We start from the raw sequence: 22,320 nt of genomic DNA, 5'->3' as shown, positions 1-22,320 counted from the left end.
ACCATGATGTGAACAACAAAGAAGGGAAGGTCTATAAAACAACTCAGAGCATATCCTCATTTTGGAGCAAGTTCTGGGTGTACTAAAATGTTTAGCATTGAAATGAATAAATAATGACCAAAGTGGATCCGCACACAGTATGGTTCTTGTAAAATAATGTCACATGGAGTGTTGTTGGGATTTCAGAGTCTAATGATGGGGATCCTGTAGGGAGCTGCAGAGACACAAAGCTCTCAGGAGACCTTCCTTATGAGGGCTTCTATCGCTCATTATCACATGTTCCTAAGGAAGAAGCAATTAGACTGCCTGTTGGGACCTAGTTGTATATGTTGAGTGTGCATACATGTTTGTGCACTACTTATTGTGATTTCTTAATCATTATTCATTTCCTAACTTAAGCATAGTATGCATACAGTAATATACATTTTTAGTGTATTGTACTAAGAGTTAGGTAAAGTATATATGGCCATATAACCACTATCATATTCATGATAGAGATCATTTCCATCACTTTTTAAAAATTCACCTTTGCTCCTTTATGGTTAGCTCCGTCCCCCACCCCAGTGTGGTCAGCTTTCTTTCTTACTCCACTGACCTGGAAACCACTAAATATTTTTCATCACATAGTATTTCCTTTGAATTATTATAATTAAAATTCTTAGAGTATGTTGCCTTAGAGTGTAGCTTCTTTCATTTATAATGCATTTGCAATCCATCCATATTTTTACCTGTGTCATTAGTGGAATTCTCTTTATTGTAGAGTTGTATTCCATTATGTACACAGCACAGATCATTGATTCCCCAGTTGAGAGGCATTTGTGTTAGTTCCAGTATTTAACATTTATAAGTAAATCCACTCTGAACATTTGCCTAAAAGTTTTTTTGTGTGAACATAGTTTTCATTTCCTTGAATAAATATCTAGAGGTTGGATTGCTTGGTCACTTGGTAAGTATATGTTTAATTGAATAAGAACTAACAAACTGTTTCTGAAGTGGCTCTACTATTATGCTTTCTCACCAGAAATGTATTCCAATTGCTTCACCTCCTTGTAAGTAGTTGGTTTCTAAGATGTTTTATATCGAATTTATTTTTATTTCATTTTAATTTTTTCACTTCCTCAAAGCAAGCTCAAGAAGTCTCCTTGATATAATATTCCTTTTAAAAATTACTCATTTTCTTACCACATCAGATATTCCTTGGTAATGACTTTTCAACAAAGAAGATAGATCTTTCATTAGTAGAGTCACTTCTGAGTGCATATTCCAGAACAGAATTATGATGTCATCCATAGAAGGAAATATAGGGGTTGCACATTTTTTTCTGAGCAAAAAAATTCAGTGAAGCGATGTAACCTATTAAAACGTAAGATTCTCATCTGTAAACCCAATAATATAATTTATTTCTCATAGGATTGTCTTGAAGATTATATGAGATAACATAATACAATTTTGAATACAAAATCATGAACAAATAAGGTGCTCCATAAGATTAAATATTAATATTTTATTTTTTATAAAATTTTATTTAAGATAGGACAAAAATTAGTTGTTCTTTATTAATTTTTTTTTTTTTTTTTTTGGCAACTGCAAGGTACAGGAGATCTGGCTGGTATGTGGCTGTCAGACCTCATTGTCTTCACTCTTTCTTCAGACACTCAAATACCCTTAAATAAAATTGTTTTATTTCAGAAAAAGTTAGTTGTTCTCAAACACTCCACCTGCTTTTCCACATACATGTGTCCCATTGCAGCTAGTAAAAGGCATATGCTAGCTAGTACTACATAATGAACTATGGGAAGAATTGACTTAGATCTTGGTGGCTTGAGGCTTATGAACAACTCTCTAGTTTTCTCTACTCCATCCAAAGTAGCTGAGAAGGCTGTAAGTTTCAGAAGGTATATTTACAGATGATCTTTGATTAGCCACATGGAGACTCTTCCCCTTCCCAGACAACTTGTGACAGACATGTAGTAAAAAAAGTAGGAAATAAATCTGCAGTTGGTTGAATAATGATCCCTAAAGATATCACCTAGTAAAAATGTAACAGTTTAATGTTACATTTTATTGTAAAGACTTTACAGATGTGATTAAGTTGAGGATATTGAAGTGGACAGATTATCTTGAATTATTTGCATGGGTCCAATATGCTGTAATAGGTGTCCTAAAAGACCAGGAAACATGGTTGGATAGGAAATTACATAGGTCAATTCCTACAATGAAATACCTATAAAATGAACAAAAATGATCTGAATCCTCTCTAAACCTTGGAAAATAGTCAATGGATTCCAGCAACCAAGAAAAGGGTGACTTAAACATGGCATTTAAGGATATTTATATCAAACTACTAGTAGACCATAGCTAAAACACAGAGACTTCAAAATCCACACATGGCAAAGTATATAGTATCCATAAGAAAGTTTGAAAGTCAACAGAAAAACAAACAATTACAAACCAGAGTTTGCAGCAACAACAAACTCTGAGAAGAGGGGGAAATCTGATTCCTAGAGGTAACATATTATAATATTCAAAACATCCAGGTTTCAATCAAAATATGAAATAATGCAAGCAGACATGAAAGTATGAACTATTCACTGGGGATAAAATAAATTGAATAAAACTGCCCCTAATGAAGCAGAGATGGTGAACTTACAAGGCAAAAATGTGTATCAGCTCTCTTAAATATGCTTAAAACCTTGACAAGATCACTAAAGGAAATAATGACAACAATATATCATCAAATAGAGAATACCAGTAAAGATATGGACATTATAAAAGGAAACAAAAAGAAATTCTAGACCCAAGGTGTTCAAAAACAGAAGTGAAAATATCATTAGAGGGTTCTAACACAGATTTAAGCAGACAGAAGAAACAATTAGCAGTCTTGAAGATAGATCAATTGAAGCAATACACTATTATTAGCAGAAATATACAAGGATGAATAAAAGTGAAAAGGACCAAAGAGAACTATGTGGCACCATCAATTATATCACCATATACATAACGGCAGTCCAGAAGGAGAAGATAGAGAAAAGGGAGCAGAAAGATTACTTGAAGGAATAATGGCTGATAAATTCCCAGATTTGATATAATAATTGAATGTTCACATCCAAGAGGTTCAACCAAAGTCTATTAGGTTAAACACAAAGAATTATACCAATGCATTACAATCAAAATGTCAAAAGACAAAGACAAAAAGAATCTGGAAAGCAGCAAGACAGAAGCAACTCATTACAAACAGCGAGACGCAATAAGTTCAACAACCAACTTCTCACCAGAAACTGAAGAGGCCAGATGGCAGTGAGATGAAATAATTAAAGAACTGTCAAGCAGGAATATTATGCCTAGCAAAGCTATCATTAAAAAAATAAACTAGAAATTAAGACTTTACCAGATAAAGAAAAGCTCAGCTATTAATATTTGTTTTAGTAAAACTCACCTATAAGATATGCAAAAGGTTCTGAATACTTACAGGCATACGAGGGGTGGGGTGCCAGTCATTGTAGAAGTCTGTGGTCTATTTTTGGTGCCCACCTTCCTGAATTCCACCTTTTAATATGTTGACATGGAGTTTTGCTAAGATCTGAAGAAGAAATTTCAGAATAAAGCGAATAAAGGAATTTCGTTTGGTCAGAACCTCTTAGGCTTTGCTTTTGAGTGTCTCCTTTTGATGTAGATTGTTTCTGGACCAATTTAAGTCCTAGCTCTTATAGGTTCCTATGAAATGATGTTATCTTCACTTATTTGTATATTATGTATAAATTAGCAAGTAAAAAAAATGCGTGAATAACATTGTATGAAATTAAAAAAATAAAAAATAAAAAATAAAAAATAAAAAAAAAGACAGCTAAAGGGATTCTTTAGGCTGAAATAGAAAGGTCTCTTACAGAAGATCACACAGCAAATTGACATGGGCAGCAAGAACAGCAGGGTGGGAGAAGAGGAAGTGGAGGGGGGGGGGAAGAAAAGAAAGGTCACTAGACAGTAACCTGAAGCCATACAAAGAAATAAAGGCAGTAGCAAAGGGAACTACATAGTAATATAAAAGCTAGTATTATTGTACTTTTGGTTTGTAACTCCTCTATTGTACTTAAATAACTTAAAATACAAATGTATACAATAATATTTATGCACCTTTGTTAATGATACACAATGTATATAGATGTTATTTGTCAGAATAACAACATAATGGATGAAGTGAAAGAACTGAATAGTACCAGATTTTACATGACCAAATTACTGAAGCAACGAGTGCATTAATAAAACTAGACACTTAAAATTTTAAGATGTTAATTATAATTCCCAGGGTAACCATTAAAGTAACCAAAAATATTTAGAAAAGGAAATGAGAAGGAAATAAATATGTTGTACTAATAAAAAATCAATTAAACACAAAGAAAGCTGTAATGCAAATTTGAGGGAATAAGAACCAATGACATATAAAAACAATACCAATAGAGCAGAAGCAAGTCTTTCATTATTAGTAATTGCTTTGAATTACATTCAAAGTATGAAAGTTGATCAATGTAATACACCATATTAATTGAAGTAAAACACCTACATTATTATCTCAATTGATGCAGAAAAACAATTTTAGATATCTGGCACTCCTTCATGATAGAACACTCCACAATTAAGAATAGAAAGGAATATCTTTAACCAGATAAAAAGGAATTTATTAAAATTAAAACCATTGATAATATGCTCAAGAGTGAAATACCCAAAATTTCCCCCTAAGATCTGAAACAAAACAATGATGCCTGCTTTCATCACTTCTATTCAATAATGTGCAAGAAAAAACAAAGAAAAGTAATCCAAATCTGAAAGAAAAAAGCAAAAATATCTTTACCTGCAAAAGACATTATCTTATATATAGAAAATCCTAAATAATCTACCAAAACAAAAAACAAACAAACAAAAACCTAGCACTAAATATCAAATTTTTTAAGGTTAAAGGATGCAAGAAAACATGCAAAAATTGCTGGATTTCTGAACAATATGAAAGAAAAATCCAAAAATAAATTAATAAAATTTCATTTAAAATGTCATAAAAAATAACAAAAACCTAGGAATAAATTTAACCAAAGAAATGCAAAATTTCAACATGGTAAATTATAGTACAGTGATAAAAGAAATTAAGGAACTCTAAAAAAATGGAAAGACATTCCATTTTCATGTATTTGAAGATTTAATATTATTAAATGGCTCTATTCTCCACCAGTCTGCATACTTAATGCCACTCCTATCAAAATACCAATGGCCTGCTTTGCAGAAATAGAAAAGTTGTTCCTAAAATTCATATGGAATTGCAAAGGACCTTGAATATCCAAAACAGTCTTGAAAAAACAAAACCAAAATTGGAGAATTCACATACCACAATTTCAAAACATTTTGAAATAGAGTAATTGAAACAATGTGGTGGGGGAGCAGGTGTAGCTCAATAGGTTGAAAGCATGCTTCCCAGAAACGAGGTCTCAGTTCCATCCTCAGTAGCTCCTAAAGAAAAAGTGTGGTAATGCCATAATGATAGACATATAGATCAATGGACTAGCATTGGAATTGCAAAGAACCTGAGTGTCCAAAACAATATTGAAAAAACAAGATTAATCCACTTGGTGGATTCACAAGTAGAGATTTTAAAATTTACTTCTAAGCTAGAGTAATCAAAACAATGTGGTAATGCCCTAATGATAGACATACACATCAGTGGAATAGCATTGATTGTACAGAAATAAACCTACATATCTATATATAGATTTAAAGAAGCATGCCAATACAGTAAATGGGAGATAGAAAAGTTTCTTTAACAAATGGTACTGGGAAAACATAAAATAGAATGAAGTTAGATGCCTTTCTCACACCTTATAAAACAGCAACTTGTATGGTGAATCAAAGACCCTAATATAAGGGCCAAAACTATAAAGCTTTTGAAAAAAAATGTAGGGTAAATCTTTGTGACATTGGATTTGGCCATAGATTCTTAGATATACAACCAAAAGTCTGAGTAAGTAACAAACAGATAAATTAGAATTTATCATAATTTAAAACTTTTGTGTATCAAATGACACTATCAAAATCGTGAAAAGAAAACTTAAAGATTTGGACAAAATTTTTGCAAATTTTATATATTTTTATATATATATATCTTGCCACTCTGAAAAAACAAGACTAACAACCCAATTTAAATGTGCAAAGGACTTGACTTGGCCTTTCTTTCACAAGTTATACAAACACAGGAGAAAACATTAAACATCATCAATTATTAGGGAAATGTAAATTAAAACCATAGTGAAATACCATCTCACACCCTCTAGAATGTCTATATATATATAAAAAAAAAACAACAGAACATAAAATGTGTTGGCAAAATGTAGAGAAATTAGCACCCTTGTATATTGTTGTTGGGTATGTAAAATGGTGCAGTAACCATAGGAAATGGTTTGGCAGTTCCTCAATAGTGAAACATAGAATTATCATATGACATACCAATTCTATTTTTACGTATTCATCCAAAAGAACTGAAAGCATGTAATCAAACCAATACCTAAATATGAATGTCCAAAGCAGCACTATTCACAATAGGCAAAAGATGGAAACAATCCAAATGCCTATCAATGTATGAATGGATAAACAAAATGTGGTATATCCATAGAATGGATATTATTCAGCCATAAAAACATGTGATGCACCAGTTTATACTACAATATGGATGAACCTAGAAAATATTATGATATGTAAAAGAAGCCAGATGCAAAATGTTGCATATTCTATGATTCAATTTATATGAAATACCCAGAAAAGAGAAATACACAGAGACAAAAAGCAGATTAAAGGTTGCCAATTTGTGATGAAGGGGAAATGGTGAGTTACTGCTTACTTGGTAAAGGGTGTTTTTCAGGAGATGAAAAAGTTTTGGAAATAAATAGTGGTGATTTCACAACATTATGAATGTGCAAAATGCCACTTAATTGCACTCTTTAAAATAGTTAATTTTATGTTGCATGCACTACACATCAATTAGAAAGGAAAGCAAAGGAGAGATTAGAAGGCACAGTAGAGTAGAAGGCAATGTGAATACTGAATTAGAGATGAGAGTGCTGCAGTCACAAATCAAAAAATGTCACCAGCCAAAAGAAGATTGGGGACCAGGAGTGGATTCTCCCCTAGGCCAACAGAGAGAGGGCAGCCCTGCTGATACCTTGATTTCAAACCAGTAAAACTGATTTCAAACTTTTGAGTTCCAAAACAGTGAGAGAATAAATGATTAATTAATTAACTCAAAATCTTTTATTGAGACCCAGTTATGGTCTATGAATGAGTTTTTAGCAGTAAATATATCAGAAATTGTTCCACACAGCAAAGAACTTTTATTCTGTCAGGAAGACAAATTAATGAAGTAAAAACACACTAAAATAAACATATATAATACAGTTTTAGCATTATAAATGTTATTGATGAAGTGGGCCCATGCCATCTTGTACATTCACTCAATTTCATGAGACCCTTCTTGAGCTATTCTCTGCAGCCAAAAATCAGACTATATTACGGGAATACAAACCTAAATCTTGAAGGGCTCATAATTCGTGTTAGAGGTAAATGTGTAACAAATGAAGGGATTCACTAGTCACATGGAGAAGTTTGTCAATACAGAAGAGGAAATAAAATGTGTAGGGAAAGGAATGGAAAGGAAAGAAAAGTAACATTTTGGGGGCAGCTATTCTGTATCAGGGAAAGTGCTAATTTCTGGCTCATTCAGTAACCATGCAATACAGTGCTTTGAGGAAGGCATTATTTACCCCAAAAGAACTGCAGAATATTTAAGTAACTTGTCCTATATCACAAAACTTGTTTGGAATTGAATTAAAATAGACCTTATTGTCCTGAAAACCTATGCTAATTTTTTATATCCCAGACATTTTATTTACATTCAGAAGCGAGTGAGAATTAATAAATAAACAATTGTGTAATGAAATTGTTTTGCACATATTTCACAGTATTTCTCTTCATATATCCTTCTAACTCTACCAACAGCATCCAGCTTTCCTAATGAAGATCTCTTTCTTAGGGTAAATAATACTAAATGCCATTAAAGCAAGCTCCAAAATCACAGTGGATTCACCATGTTGGTTTCTTTTGCTCATGTATTGTTCACTTGGTTTGTCTATGGTAACTCATACAGTGATTCAGTGATCCAGGTTCTTTCCAGTTGGTGGCTTCATCATACCTTGTGAGCTGCATTCTCTCTGTCCAATGGTAACAAAGAAAGACAGAGTGAGGAAAGGATTACATTGAGTAGGAATTCTGTGGTCCAGGTTTGGAAGTAGTACATAAGACTGATAATCACATTTCATTGACAAGAACACATCACATAGCATAACTAACTGGATGAAGCTGAGAAATTAAGTCTCGTTATGTGCTCCAGAGGAAAAAGTATATCTTTTGGTAAGCACTGACCAGTGTTTTCATTCTAATGGTTATGATCTCAAATATCGATTTACTGTGACACACACATACTATTTCATCCATCCCCACCAGGGAGACAACATGAATTCTATCTAATCACATAAAAGTTCAATGTCCAGACTATGGAAGGGGTTTAGTGAGTCTCTCCATCTAGTCCCATTGTAGCTCTTTTCATCCAGCAACTTATAATTAAAAAGAAACAATAAGCACTTGTATTCAGAAAACTGTAACTCATTATCAAAAGAAATTTTAAAAAGACCTAAATAATTGGAAGAGCATTCCATGCTTATGGTTTGGAATTCTAAATATTATTAAGATGTCAGTTCTACTCGAATTGATATATAGATTCAATGCAATCCAATAAAAATTCCACCAGCATTTTTAAAATAAATGAAAAACATGATTATCAAATTTATTTGGAAGGGTAAGGGATCCTGAACAGCCAGAAATATCTTAAAAAGGAAAAGCAAAGTTGGAGGACTCTCATTTCTGGACTTTAAATCATATTACCTAGCCACAGTGGTAAAAACAGCATGGCACTGGCATAAAGATTGACACATAGACCAATGGAACTGAACTGATGGTTCAGAACCAAACCCTCACATCTATGGTCAAGTGATTTTTGACTAGCCTGTCAAACCCATCCAGCTTGGGCAGAACAGTCCATTCAACAGATGGTGTTGAGAGAACTGGATATCCATAGCCAAAAGAAGTAAAGAGGACCCCTATCTCATACCTTATACAAAAATTAACTCAAAATGTATCAAAATCCTAAATATAAATGCAAGAACCATAAAGTTTTTAAAAGAAAATGTAGGAAAATATCTCCAAGACCTGATGGTAGGTGGTGGATTCTTAAAGAAGATAAGAGGAGGACTGAGATGGACTACTGACATTTAATGTATGTAGAAGTTTTAATTAGCTTTACTGTAAAAGTGGAAATGTACAGAGTTAATGGTAACACATAGTGAGTAACAGCTGGTTTACAAATAGGCATGTGGCTGAAAATGGTAATTTAGGGATGTAAATGCCAATCAGAAAGCTAGAAAATAATCTATGGACTAAATAGCACAGTAAACCCGGAGGCAGATAAGAATTGTGATTGATGGTTTAGATGCAAGAGTGTCTTTTGAGAACTAGAGCGATTGTACATCACTATTGCTGGGTGTGGGAATGTAGAGAAGCATGGGAAAGATACAACTGGAGTTACCTATGAACTGTGATTAACAGTAATAATGTAATATTCATGCATCTATGCCAAAGATGGATTATGTTGATAATGAGGGAGTATGGAAAATGTGTGCCTAATGTATGTTATGGACCTGGTAATTATCAGATGATATCTCATAATTTGTAACAAATATTCTATCATGGTGTGGTGTGTTGATAAAGGGGTGTTATTTGGGAATTCTGCAAATGTCCATGATTATTTTGTAAATTTACAACTTCTGTCATAAATTATATTTTTAAAATAAGGTGGGTTGGGGGAAAATACACCAAATGTAAGATAAGGACTATAATAGTAAGATTTTGACAATATTCTTTCAAAATTTGTAACAAATGTCTTACAACAAAGCAAGATGCTGATGGGGGGTTGATGTATGGGAACTCTGTATGATGCTATGCATGTTTGCTTTTAAGTTCACAACTTTTACTATATACTTATTGTTTATGTATGCTCATGCATAAATTATATAATAATAATAGGGTAGGTTGGGGAAAAATACTTTGGTTAGTAGTAATATTTTGAGGACCCTCTTTAATAATTAGTTAAAAGTGTTTAACAACAATGCAAGGTATTGGTGGTAGGGTGAGGTGTGAGAGCCCTGTATAATGTTATGTATGTTTGTTTCATAAGCTCACAAGTATTACAATACACTTATTGTTTATGTATGTTTATGTATGAGTGATATACTTCAATAAATTTTTTTAAAGTATTGTGAAAAAAAAAGAAAAAATAGGCCATCTGACATTCATGTCAATAAATACATTTGAACAGGATACAGATACCTAGGAAAAGATTCCCATTCATGAAAGAAAAAAAGACATAAATCCTGAAACCTTGAGTTGGCATTTCATTGTCCCCTCAACCATGGTGATAATAGATATTTCTTTATAAGATTTTTATTTTCTCCATGGGGAGAAATCTAGTTTCCTTGGCACCTGTGCTAACCTCTGAAATGTTTTTTTCTTGTCCATTACTTTTTACAACCACTTCTGAAGTGTGTTAAACACATAACTATATCTAATACAAAGTTAACAAAGCTATTTTTTCAAAAACTTGAAATAAAGGAAACCATCTAATATCACTTCCATTTCATCAGGATTTCAACAGTATTTGAAATGAAAGTAGGTTATGGAGTAAAAATAAAAAATATCAACACTGTGTAATTGGCAAGCATTTTATTAAGATGTGAGTTTGCAGCATGAGAGAATGTTTTTTTTCATTGCAAAGTCTTTTATTTTAAAACCTCAAAAATTTGAAAATAAGATGTTCTGTGTTAAATAATGTACTTTTCCAAAACTGAATGTGTTCATTTGGAGCTCAGTTTTTCTGCTTGAAATATACAAACAATTCCTAGAGATCCTAGGTGGGAACACTATGTTTGATGACCTATGATTTGATGGATGATGAATCTCAGTTGTAACATCCTTTTTTTTTTTTTTGTCTTGGTGTCAAGGCTTTAACAATTCTAGAGTAGATGCATCCACCAGCCTTAAACCAGCAACTTCATTCCAAATGTCTTCCAAGAGGCATATACCACGTACATAAACCCACCTTCATCCTTCTCACTTTTATACAATTCTAAAAGGGGTGTGGAATTGCTCCCCATGTCGTGTCAATTATCCAACAGGAAGAAGCCTTGATTAGCATTCAGCTTCAAGGGCCTTCTAATTATTCTGTTAGTTCACTCAGGTTGCCATGATCTGGTACAGGAATTTGGTTATGTCCAGTACAGGAAACTGCTTCTCCAAATTGTGTCTTTCTGTAATCACCAGGAATTTAGTAGGATGCTTCTCTCAGATGAGTCAGACATCTACTCTCTGTTCTACGTGCGGTGCTGCTTGAAGGTCTTCTCCAACGGCATGGTGGATCGAGGGGCCCACGGCGGCGAAGCTAAGCGGCCCGGCCCTGGAGGCTGCGGTGGCGAAACATCTGCCTCTGACAGCAGCCATTTCTTTGGGTTCGCTTAGCCCGGCAGCCGGGTCAGGTGATCAGCGCCAAGTCACTGAGAGGCTGGACTAGCGGGCTACCCAGGCCTCACCAAGGTGGGCGGGGCAGATCCCCAGGAGAGACTTTCTAATTGGTCTTCACGTACATTTGTGAGTCCTTGGTTGGCTGGTATTTAAGTAATCAATGCTTAGTCAATCCCTGGAAGTCATACTTAAAAATATAAATAAGGGTAAAAAACCTGAACAGGGACGTCAGAGGTTGAAAACTACTGTGTAGACACACTGAGGAAATTAACCAGCCTGGCTGCTAAAATAATAACCCAGCTAATAATCCTAAAAGAGTAATATTAAAATGCTCTAAATGGAGATATCAGAAGCCAGAACTGCTACAAGACATTTAAAATGTCCAGTTTCAAAAAAAAAAAAAAGAAACAGAAAAGTGTGATTCATATACAGAAAGAAAGCAGTCAACTGAAACTGTATTTGATAGGATCGGCTGTTTGAAAGACTTCAAAGAGGCAAAGATTTCAAAGAAGCTAAAACAAATATATTCAATGAAGTAAAGAAACCATGTATGAAAAATTAAAGGAAAGTAAGATGATCTTGACTCATCAAAGGGAAAATAGAGAATAATGATAAAGAGATAGAATTAATAAAAATATTTAAATGGAAACTCTGGAGATGAAAATTACAATAATTGAAAGAAATTATTCATAAGAGAGGCTCAACAGTATAGTTTCAACAGGCAAAATAACAAATGGGCAAGCATGAAAATGAATAAATAGTATAAAATTTGAAGACCAGAAAGAATAAAGGTATGAGCCACACAGGAATGTGGAACACCCTTAAGACAAACAACAGTCACAGAACGGGAATATCAGAGGGAAGGAGAGGGAAAATATTCAAAGAAATAATGTTCAAAAATTCAGAATTTGATGAAAAATCTTAAAATCCAAAAAATTCAACAAATTTCAAATAGGATAAATGTAAGAGATCACAATACCTAGACAGATCACAGTCAACATGTTGATTGCCAAATAAAAAGAGAATCTTGAAAGCAGAAAGAAAAAATGCTCATAAATAAGAGAAATACAGAAAGATAAAGAACTCAGATCTCAATGAGAGCCAAAAAGCAGTAAGGTGTTGAGAGGAACAAAACCAAGACTTCTACATGCAGGAAAGCTGCATTTAGTAAATATTTGCTGAGACTCTACTATGAATCAGATACTCAATAGTGGCTGGGTATTATGACGTGAATAAAAGAGGTAAAGTCACTGTTCTCATAGAGTTTAATCCCTAATTGGGCAAGATAGATAATAAACAAGTGAGAAAATAAATATAAAATAGGTGAGTAGTGGTAAAAATAATGAAGAATAACTCAGGCTGAAAAGACTGTGCATAGAAAGGGGTAATGTCTATGCTATAAAGTGGTCAGGGAAGATTTCCAAGTTAGGATAACATTTAAGCAGAGATGTGAAAGGAGTGAGGGAACATTCCAGTCAGAGGGAATACAAATACAAAGAACCTAAGACAGGAGGTGCTTAGAGTTGTCAAGGAATTGCCAGAAAATCTGCCTGAATAAAGTGGGGTACATGACCAGGGTAGTGATGAGACATGACATAACTCAACTAAAGAACGAACGAACTGCACTAACAATTTCAAATCCTTTGCATATGAAAATGTACATTATTGATATTCTTAGTGCACATTTTTAAATGGCGTGAAAAGTTGGTAGTCATATAGGTTACAGGAATAAATTGAAAACTGATTTGAAATTTTCCTGCATTTTTCTTGTACTGTGGCTGTTTTATCTTTTTGAAAAATGCAATGTAAACATGTTGGTTCTACAAAATGACTCAGACAAAACTGAAATATTAATTCACATAAGATGTGATATTTACATATTTCGTGATAAAATATGCCAACAAAAAAGCACATACCTTCATTATAATTAAACCATACATTTTCCAATTAGGAGTCATTATATATTTATACAAATAAATAAATTAATTAAATGAGATGTAAATTTATTTTATAACACCCCAAAAATGACTTTAAATTATTTTTATCAAACTAACCACACGACATTTACCTCTGACAAATATCTCATACCCTCCTGGCATATAGGCATGTACCTCTGTTCATGAGCTTGTATGACCCCCTGTCTTACATTGTTTACATTGTAAAAGTAAATACATGAATGGCAGATGAATAAATCAAATGCCTTTAATACAATTTTTGAAAAGGATGATCCAGTGCTTCAAATAACTTCCCTTGTCCATCTTCATCCAGGTATTACATGTCTTAATGTAATAATTTCTTTTTTCTAGACAACAGACTTTGATGACTTAGTGGCTTAAAAAGAGGGGTAGCAGTTTGATATGGTTATGAATTCCAAAAATAGATATTGGGTTATGTTTGTAATCTGGTTTTTTCCTGGGTCTGATTCAGTGATGATTAGGGCTCTGATTGGGCCACATCATTAGGGCATTGAGTCTTCAACTTTTATCTGAGTCCTCACAGATAAAAGGTATGGCAAAAGACAGAGTTGAGGGTTCTTAATGTTGGAGTTTTTGATGTTGGGGTTTGATGCTGAAGCCTTAAGCTGGAGCCCCAGGAAGTAAGCTCACAGAGGAAACAGAAGCAAGCCCCAGGAAGAGTGGAAAACTGAGCCCAGGAAGAAACAAGCCCTGCCAAGAGAGGAACCCTGAACCCAGAGAGAAGCAAGACTCTGGAAGAGAGGAACCTAGGAAGCCTGAACCCTTGCAGACGTCGGCAGCCATCTTGTTCCAACACGTGAAAATAGACTTTGGTGAGGGAAGTAATTTATGCTTTATGGCCTGGTATCTGTAAGCTCCTACCCCAAATAAATACGCTTTATAAAAACCAACCAACTTCTGGTATTTTGCATGAGCACCCCTTTGGCTGCCTAATCCAAGAGGTAAGCCTTAAAATGTGACTCATTGCATGGAGAGGATCTGAGAAGGAAATTATATCATGGATCCAACCCTAGAGACAATTTTGCTCTTTCAATAAGCTTTTTTTTTCTTCTTTATTTTCTTTTAAATGTTACATTAAAAAAATATGAGGTCCCCATATACCCCCCACCCACCCATGCCACCCCTCCCACATCAACAACCTCTTCCATCACTGCAGCACATCCTGCACCTGGCAAATACATTCTGGAGCACCTTTGCACCACATGGACAGTGGTCCATATTGTAGTCCACACTCTCCCCCAGTCCACCCCGTGGGCCATGGCAGGACACAAAACGTCCAGTATCCATCCCTGCAGCACCACCCAGGACAACTCCAAATCCTGAAAATGTCCCCACACCATATCTCTTCTTCTCTCTCCTGACCATCAGCAGCCATCGTGGCCACACTCTCCATATCACTACTACAATTTCTTCCCTTACTAATCACAATAATTCCCCAGCAGAACACGAGTAAGTCCACTCTAATCCATACTCTATTCTTCCATCCTGTGGACCCCAGGATGGTTATGTCCAGTCCCCCTCTACATTAAGAGGAGGCTTAGATTCCACATGGACGATGGATGCAATTCTCCTGCTGGCAGCTGTAGGCACTCTTGGCTCCCTGGTGTTGTGGCTGACCCTCTTCACCTCCCTGTCAGCTGGTCAGGGTAAGTCCAACAAACCAGAGGGTAGGAGCCACAAGTCTGCTGAGGCCCAGGGCCTGGCCATCACATGAACAGTCAGAGATTCAGGTCTCCTGAGTATACACCAACCCAAATGCCAACCACAGGTCTGGGAAAAGAAACAGAAGAGGCATGCATGTGTAGAAAGGTCATATCTGAGTCCAACTCCATCACACTCAGGAATAGACACTCCAAAGTAAGGCCAACTGACATGGCCCTGAACTCCAGAGCCATCTGCCATGACCGTAGAACCTGTGGGTCTCTGCAGTCCTCAGGAGAACTAGCACTTGGGTTTCCATCTACTTTGGCTATCTCTGGTTTCAATAAGATTCTTGAATGCACCCTTGACCTCCTTGTTCCTCAGGCTGTAGACCAGAGGGTTTGGCATGGGGATAACAGTAGCATAGAACACTGATGCCTTTTTGTCTGTGTCTATGGAATGACTGGAGCTGGACTGGAGGTACATGAAGATAACAATCCATAGAAGATGGAGACTGCAGTGAGGTGGGAAGCAAAAGTGGATAAAGCCTTTTGGTATCCCTCAGCTGAGTGCATCTTCAGGGTGGTAATAAATATGAACAGGTAGGAAATCAGTATAACCAGGAGAGCAAAAAATACATTGAAGCTTGACATCAAAACAAGAAACAACTCACTAATATGTTTATCAGAGAATGAGAGAATCATGGTTTCTGGAACATCACAGAAAAAGTGATGAACTATATTGGAACTACAGAAAGAAAGACTGGATATATCTCCAATGTGAAAGGAAGCATTAAGGAACCCAAAGACATAGGAACCTATGGCCAATTGTACACAAACACTTGTGGTCATGGTGGTAGTGTAATGTAAAGGCTTACACACTGCTGCATAGCAGTCATATGCCATTGAGGCCAAGAGGTAACTTTCCACAGTTGCAAACCCTACAGAAAAGAACATCTGAGCAGCACATGTATTGTAGGAGATGACCTTATATCCTATGAGGAGCTCAGACATGACCTTGGGAATGACAGCTGAGGAGTAACCAAAGTCCACCAGAGAGAGGTTACTGAGGAAAAGGTACACGGGAGTGTGGAGTTGAGGGTCCAAAAGAATCAATACAATCATCCCCTGATTCCCGAATAAACAAATGATGTAAATGAGGGTGAGCAAGATAAAGAGAGTGATGTGCAGTTCTGGGGCATTGGTTAGACCCACCAGGATGAACTCAGTCACCTCTGTACTACTTTCCATGGGAATGACAACATGCCTTCAGTAATGAGAAATAAAGGAATAGTTAGTAAAACCAGAAAGAGATTGCATTGAAATTAAATGAATAAATACTATGTAAATTCTTTATTTCATTATGGCAATAATTTGTTCTTCACACTTACCTGATCTAAAACATGGATTTGACCAAGATACTGGTGGTTAAATTATTTATATAGTTTCAGATTCTTGTAGGGGGAAGATACTCACAAATCATATGGCCAAATTCCCACTTTTGTACATTCATAATCAGGTGCAGGAAGAGGTTATGATCATATGTTTATTTTCAGTAAATTCATCTCCAAATAATATAATCTGAGTCTATTAAAAGCCTACAGTATTTAGTTCTCATATTACAGACAGTATTCTAGAAAAATATAATGTTTAATGTTTATATGTATTTAATCCTTTCAACAAACCGTAAAAGATTATTTTCTGCAAGTTTACATGAGTATCAGCTGATAAGCCCAAACATTGAACACAAGCAGATTGGTTACCAAGTTCTATGTTCTTACTGAAGTTTTACTGAATTTAATTTACCTCAATTCACATTTATTTACTATGTCTAATAGACCAGGTTCAATTTTGGGGGTTGCAATAAAGTAAAATATATACATATGTATTATATACTTATATATATAGTATGATGCAATGGAATTGCTGGAACAGAAGATGTCTGTAGAACCAGCAAAGGCAATTTGGAAGAGAAAGTGTGGCATTAGGTTTAAGAGCTTTGGTCTGGGAAGTGGTGTATATATTTTCAAATGGCAGCCCTGCCATTTTCTGAGAGATATTAGTTCTAATGTAACTTCTTTGATCCTCAGTTTTTCCATCAGTAAAATGAAGATGGTATCAGAACCTACCAAAAAGGATTATTGTGAGAGCTAATTGAGATAATGTCCTAGAAAACAGCACACTGTAGGTGTTAAGCACAAGCTTGATGACTGGTAGCAATAATACTATTTGATGGAATAATGGCATCCGTATTGGTTTTGGCAAAGTGGATGGTGCTATATATGCAGGGCTTCAAAGGTGTGGATTATCGTGAAATCTGATAGCCTAACTTCCAGGTATGTTTTTACTCAGGCACTGGGTCCACTTTAGTCTTTTCTTTACCTTTTTATCCTGTGCCAAATATTTATAGGAGAAGCCAGGGACCTTCAGTCTCTCTTTTGATTCATTTTTCCTTCAGACCCATATCTGAAGATGTTTCCTTATTTAAAACTCCTTCTTTCCTCCATTATGCTCATTCCTTAGCTGAATCACAGAGATAGGGGGAAGGAAATTCATGGATCTGGGGTTTGACTTTAACTTGCAGGTCTGTTCTTGTGACAAGCTCTATGTTTTTTTGTTGTTTTTTTTTTAATTTAAAGACTTTGCTAGGTGCCCATTCTCTGATAACTACTAACTTCTACCATCTTCTTCCTAGCCAGCTTGTGACTTCACTGTACATCCTAGTTCTAAAGGTTTTGTATTTGCCAACTTCAAATACAAATAATAATATAACCTAAAACTTTTATAGCATATACTATGTTCTATGATCAGGAATAAAGGAATTATAGATATTGGTCTACCTCACATAATCTTCAGAACACTGTTGCAACTTAGTATTATTATTGATATTTTACAGATAAGAAAATTAAAATTTTAGAAGTTATTGCTTCCCAAAATTGCATGTCTAATGTGAGAGAGATTCGAGATTCAAACTCAACTCAGGTCTGACTGATTTCACAATCTATGCTCTCAACCACCATATTGTTTATGTTCAAATAATGAAAAAGGTGAGATTATGGGATAAAGAATATGGAAGTTGGGCATGGATATAAATAATATTATGAGGAACCTTATTGAGTTTAAAGATTATCTGTTCAAATTGTTCCAGTTAGCTTCCCCTTCAATGGCCAGCCAGTGGATAAAAACACCTACTTAGCATGACATCTTACATTTTTGCCCATTCTCTTTAGAAAAGTAGCATAATGTTTCAAAAGAATCACTTAATTTACTACTGAGAGAAGTATTTTATCAGTGGAGTTCTAGCCCAATAGTACTGTTACAGTAAAATGTTTATGACATCTTTTTTTGAGCTTAAATAATTTGTAGTAGATAGAGTATCCTTATTGCTTTTACATATATCACACTGCTCACTAAAAATGTGAATATAGAAGCTTACCTTACTCCTGTAGAAAAGGTTCTGACAATCCTGGCTTTTCAGTCTTAGATAAAAAATTTGGCCAGGGAAGAAACTTTAACCAGTGCACTTCCACATGGATCTTGTCCCAGGAGATGGCCTCGTCTGGGCTGGGTACCAAATACTATTGGAGACTCTCTCTGACATGTATTTGTAAAAAATTAGACTTGGAATTGTCAGTTAGCTATGCTAAGCTAAGCTTCTATTTTTGCTATATAGATAGAATATTATTGCCACTCCTTCATACTTCACACAATTGTGGCTGTAAATAGCAAATGAGGTAGGCCTACAAAACAGTCAGTAAAGGGGTATTATTTTAACTCCATTCAACATAAATTTTTATCTTTAGGTATTTTTCCTGGCCATAGTTGTAGGTTAATTGCAAATCCTCATTTGGGGAAGGCCAGTGAGTGTGACATCAACTATTTAAATTCAAATGAGTAAATAACAGAGGAGCTTTGCACACATTCCAGTCCCTTTTAAATGATGACAAGTTAATGTTTCAGAAGCTAATTAATGGAAATGAGCAGAAAATTATACTGATATGGAGATCTCAGGGGAACAGGCCCTCTCTGAGGTGCTTATTCCACTTATTTTGGAAAGAAGCCATTAAACTAGGTCCTGGAGGGACCTAGCTTGGTTTGTTGACTGAGTACACAGATGCATTTCTATTATTTATTTCACTTCTTTCTATTTTTAATTAAAGTATAATTTATATACACTATAAATTCACCAATTTAGTATATAGCTCTAAGAGTTTAGACATATATGTATGACCTTGTAACCTTCACAATTATCAAGACAAAGAACAGTCCCATCTGGACAAAAAAATTCCTTGTTTTTTTGTTGCTATTATTATTATTAGAGAAGTAGTAGATTTACAGAAAGATCAGGCATAAAATACATAGTTACTACATACCCCCTCCCCCCACTTTAACACTTTGCATTAGTAAGGTGTTGGAGAAGTCCAGGTCCGGCCGAAAAACCCAAGTGATACTCGGAGAGATGGAGGAACTCAGGTTTTATTACATGTGCGGACCCAGAGGAGAGTTCAGTCTCCAGATTCTGGGATCCGAGCTGTGGTTTTCAGAGGATTATATAGGGGGTGGAAAGCAAGTCGGAGTACAGAAGCAAATTTTGCTGTTAGCTGAGATAAATGGACACAGGCTGAGGCAACGGCTGCTAATTTAGATTAGCCTGCTGACTCACACAAGCAAGTTCTTACAGGTGCACACCCTGCAACCCACAGCACACACACACTCAAGGGCTGCGTTATCAGAAAGCAGCTCATTTCAGCATTGCACAATGGGACAGAAGGAAGGGGAAGGGGATTGCCTCAACATCCCCCCTTTGACGCCCTTAATAATTTTATGGGGCACTGCCCTTTGACACAGAGTACTGTTTCTTTGTGCCTAGCAGTTGATATCTCACCTGAGGCATCACTTGGCGCTTTAGGTCATTTAAGCGGGAGATGATGTACCGCATCAGGTATTGCAGGACGCATGACCCAAAGCTTATGAGGAAGAAGACTGCAACAATTACTGGCATGAACGGCAATATCCAGGAGAGGATATATTGCAGGTAGCTTCCACTGGCGGCTGCCTGGTAAGGTCTATCTAAGTGGGCTTTAGCTCTTTCTTTTAGCACAGCTATTTTGTCCCTGACTATACCTGAAGAGTTGGCATAAAAGTTCACTCTTCTCCCAGGGCCTGACAAATCCACCTTGGCTGGCAGTCAGCAAGTCTCCTTCTCTATTCTGCAGTACCTTGTCTATTCTGCAGTACCACCTCTGAGAGTGAGTCTATTTGGTTTTGAATCCCACTGAGGGCCCCCGTTGTTTCCTCGAGGTCCTTCGATGTTTCCCATACCAGGTTTTGCAAGCCCTGCTTACCTACTGTGAGAGAGGCCCTGGCCGCTGCGGCATTGCAGCCCTCCCTAGTCCCAGGAGTATAGGGATTGCCTGTACTGCTCATTTGGTTCAGGAGAGTTCTCCAGGCAGTTCGTTCCCATATACCAAGAATGATGGTACTGGCCAAGCTAGGTAGCATATGCCTTGGCCTGCCAGAGGTAAGCATCGGTACCCTTGAGTACCACAGATCCAAAAGGTGGAGTTCTTGGCACACTGTCCGGTTCCCTTACATGGACAAGTGCTGTTGCAGTCTATTTCCCTGAGGGGAGGGCAGCTGGGGCAGGTGTGGGTGTGGGGCCGGGTCCGGGGATCACATTCATACAGGTAAGTAGTTCCCCCGGTGGCTCAGTTATGTGAATGGGGAGGGGTTTATTGTCAGTTTCTGAGCCACTCCCAAGGTGTGAGGCTATGTCCTTGGAGATGAGCACAGGAAAGATGGTCAGGCTGGGAGAAACACATAACCAGTAGGAGGTTGCAACACTGGTTGCAGGGTCTTGTTCAGGAAATTTTGGACTTGGCTCAGGAGTATATTTTGGGGTATATTCCTGAGCTTAGCCTCAAGATTTTGAGTGGCTTTGCTTACATTTCTTTGTAGGACCTTTCTGGGTGAGAGGACTTTCTGAGCTAAGGGGGCCACTGGCACCCAAACCTGAACCAGCTGAGTTAGTATGAAGTCACCCGGGTGTTTATCTACTGAGACATATATTCCTATGCCAAGTCTTTCTCCTGCCTCAGCTCTCCAGAAGGTGTTAGTCCAATTTAAAAGGGTATGATTTACTTGGACACAAAGTTCCCAGCCACACAGAGGAGGGTTGGGGGGTGTTCTGTAGCAGGTAGTGGGAGTTGGTCCCATGATGGTCCCCAGGCTGCAGTGGCAGCTATCAGATATGATGACTCACTGCAGAAGTGTTCCCCACCTGATCCTTTGCACAGATACTTCTCATAGGTGCAATAAACTGGACATCCTGAGCGTTTGTGAGCCTCTCTCCTTATTGCTTGACATACGTTAAACAAAATGGAGGCAGAAGTGGCCCCTGCTGGAAAAGGGACTGAGGTATTTAGGACATCTTAACTTCCCTAGACCTTACTAACATGTAACTTCCAGTGAGTAGGGGGTTTGGTTTCAAGGGACCAGTTTAGGAGGGGAAGCAGAAGTAGGATACCGAAGTATCCTACTATGCCCCAGTAAGCAATAGCAATCAGGACCCTAATTCCAATAGTTCAGTCTGTGGAGGCCACAGTTGTGAGCCCAACTCCAAATGTCATGGCAAGTAGGCAGTACAAAGATAGGCTCCACCAGGAACAGGAGTCTATTCAGCTGTTGCTCTGTGTGGCCGAGGTCTGGGGTTTCCTAGTGATTCATACCCTCAGGGGATGGTTGGGCACAGATTGGGCTGTCCAGTTGTCTGGCTCTTCACTGGGATGTGCCTTCTTGACTCTGGAATGATGGACCCAAGGGACAACACCTGCAACCATTACCAGCTGGTATTTATACCTCCAGCTTGGTTTCACTTCTGTAAAGTCCACTACTACATCCTCCAAGGGGGTTGTGCCCAAGTACTGGACTCCTGCTTGAATGCATTGGTCCTGCACAGAGTTGTTTTTAGCACAAACCTGGCATAGGTTGCTGATGGTGGCACAGAGGGAGGCCAGTCACGCTATGTAGTAATATCTTCCCAGCAG

At 36.7% G+C, this 22,320-nt stretch overlaps 1 pseudogene; it reads right to left on the bottom strand.

The window, feature by feature from the left end:
• Nucleotides 1–14,629: 14,629 nt before the first annotated feature.
• Nucleotides 14,630–16,528, bottom strand: LOC105746932 (olfactory receptor 5B2-like; annotated as a pseudogene).
• Between the last annotated feature and the right edge of the window lie 5,792 nt (nt 16,529–22,320).

This window comes from Dasypus novemcinctus, chromosome 10 (genome assembly GCF_030445035.2).
Source record: "Dasypus novemcinctus isolate mDasNov1 chromosome 10, mDasNov1.1.hap2, whole genome shotgun sequence".
NCBI classification, from domain to species: domain Eukaryota; kingdom Metazoa; phylum Chordata; class Mammalia; order Cingulata; family Dasypodidae; genus Dasypus; species Dasypus novemcinctus.
Note: the sequence above shows the minus strand (reverse complement) of the source record. Positions and strands in the feature narration are given on the sequence as shown.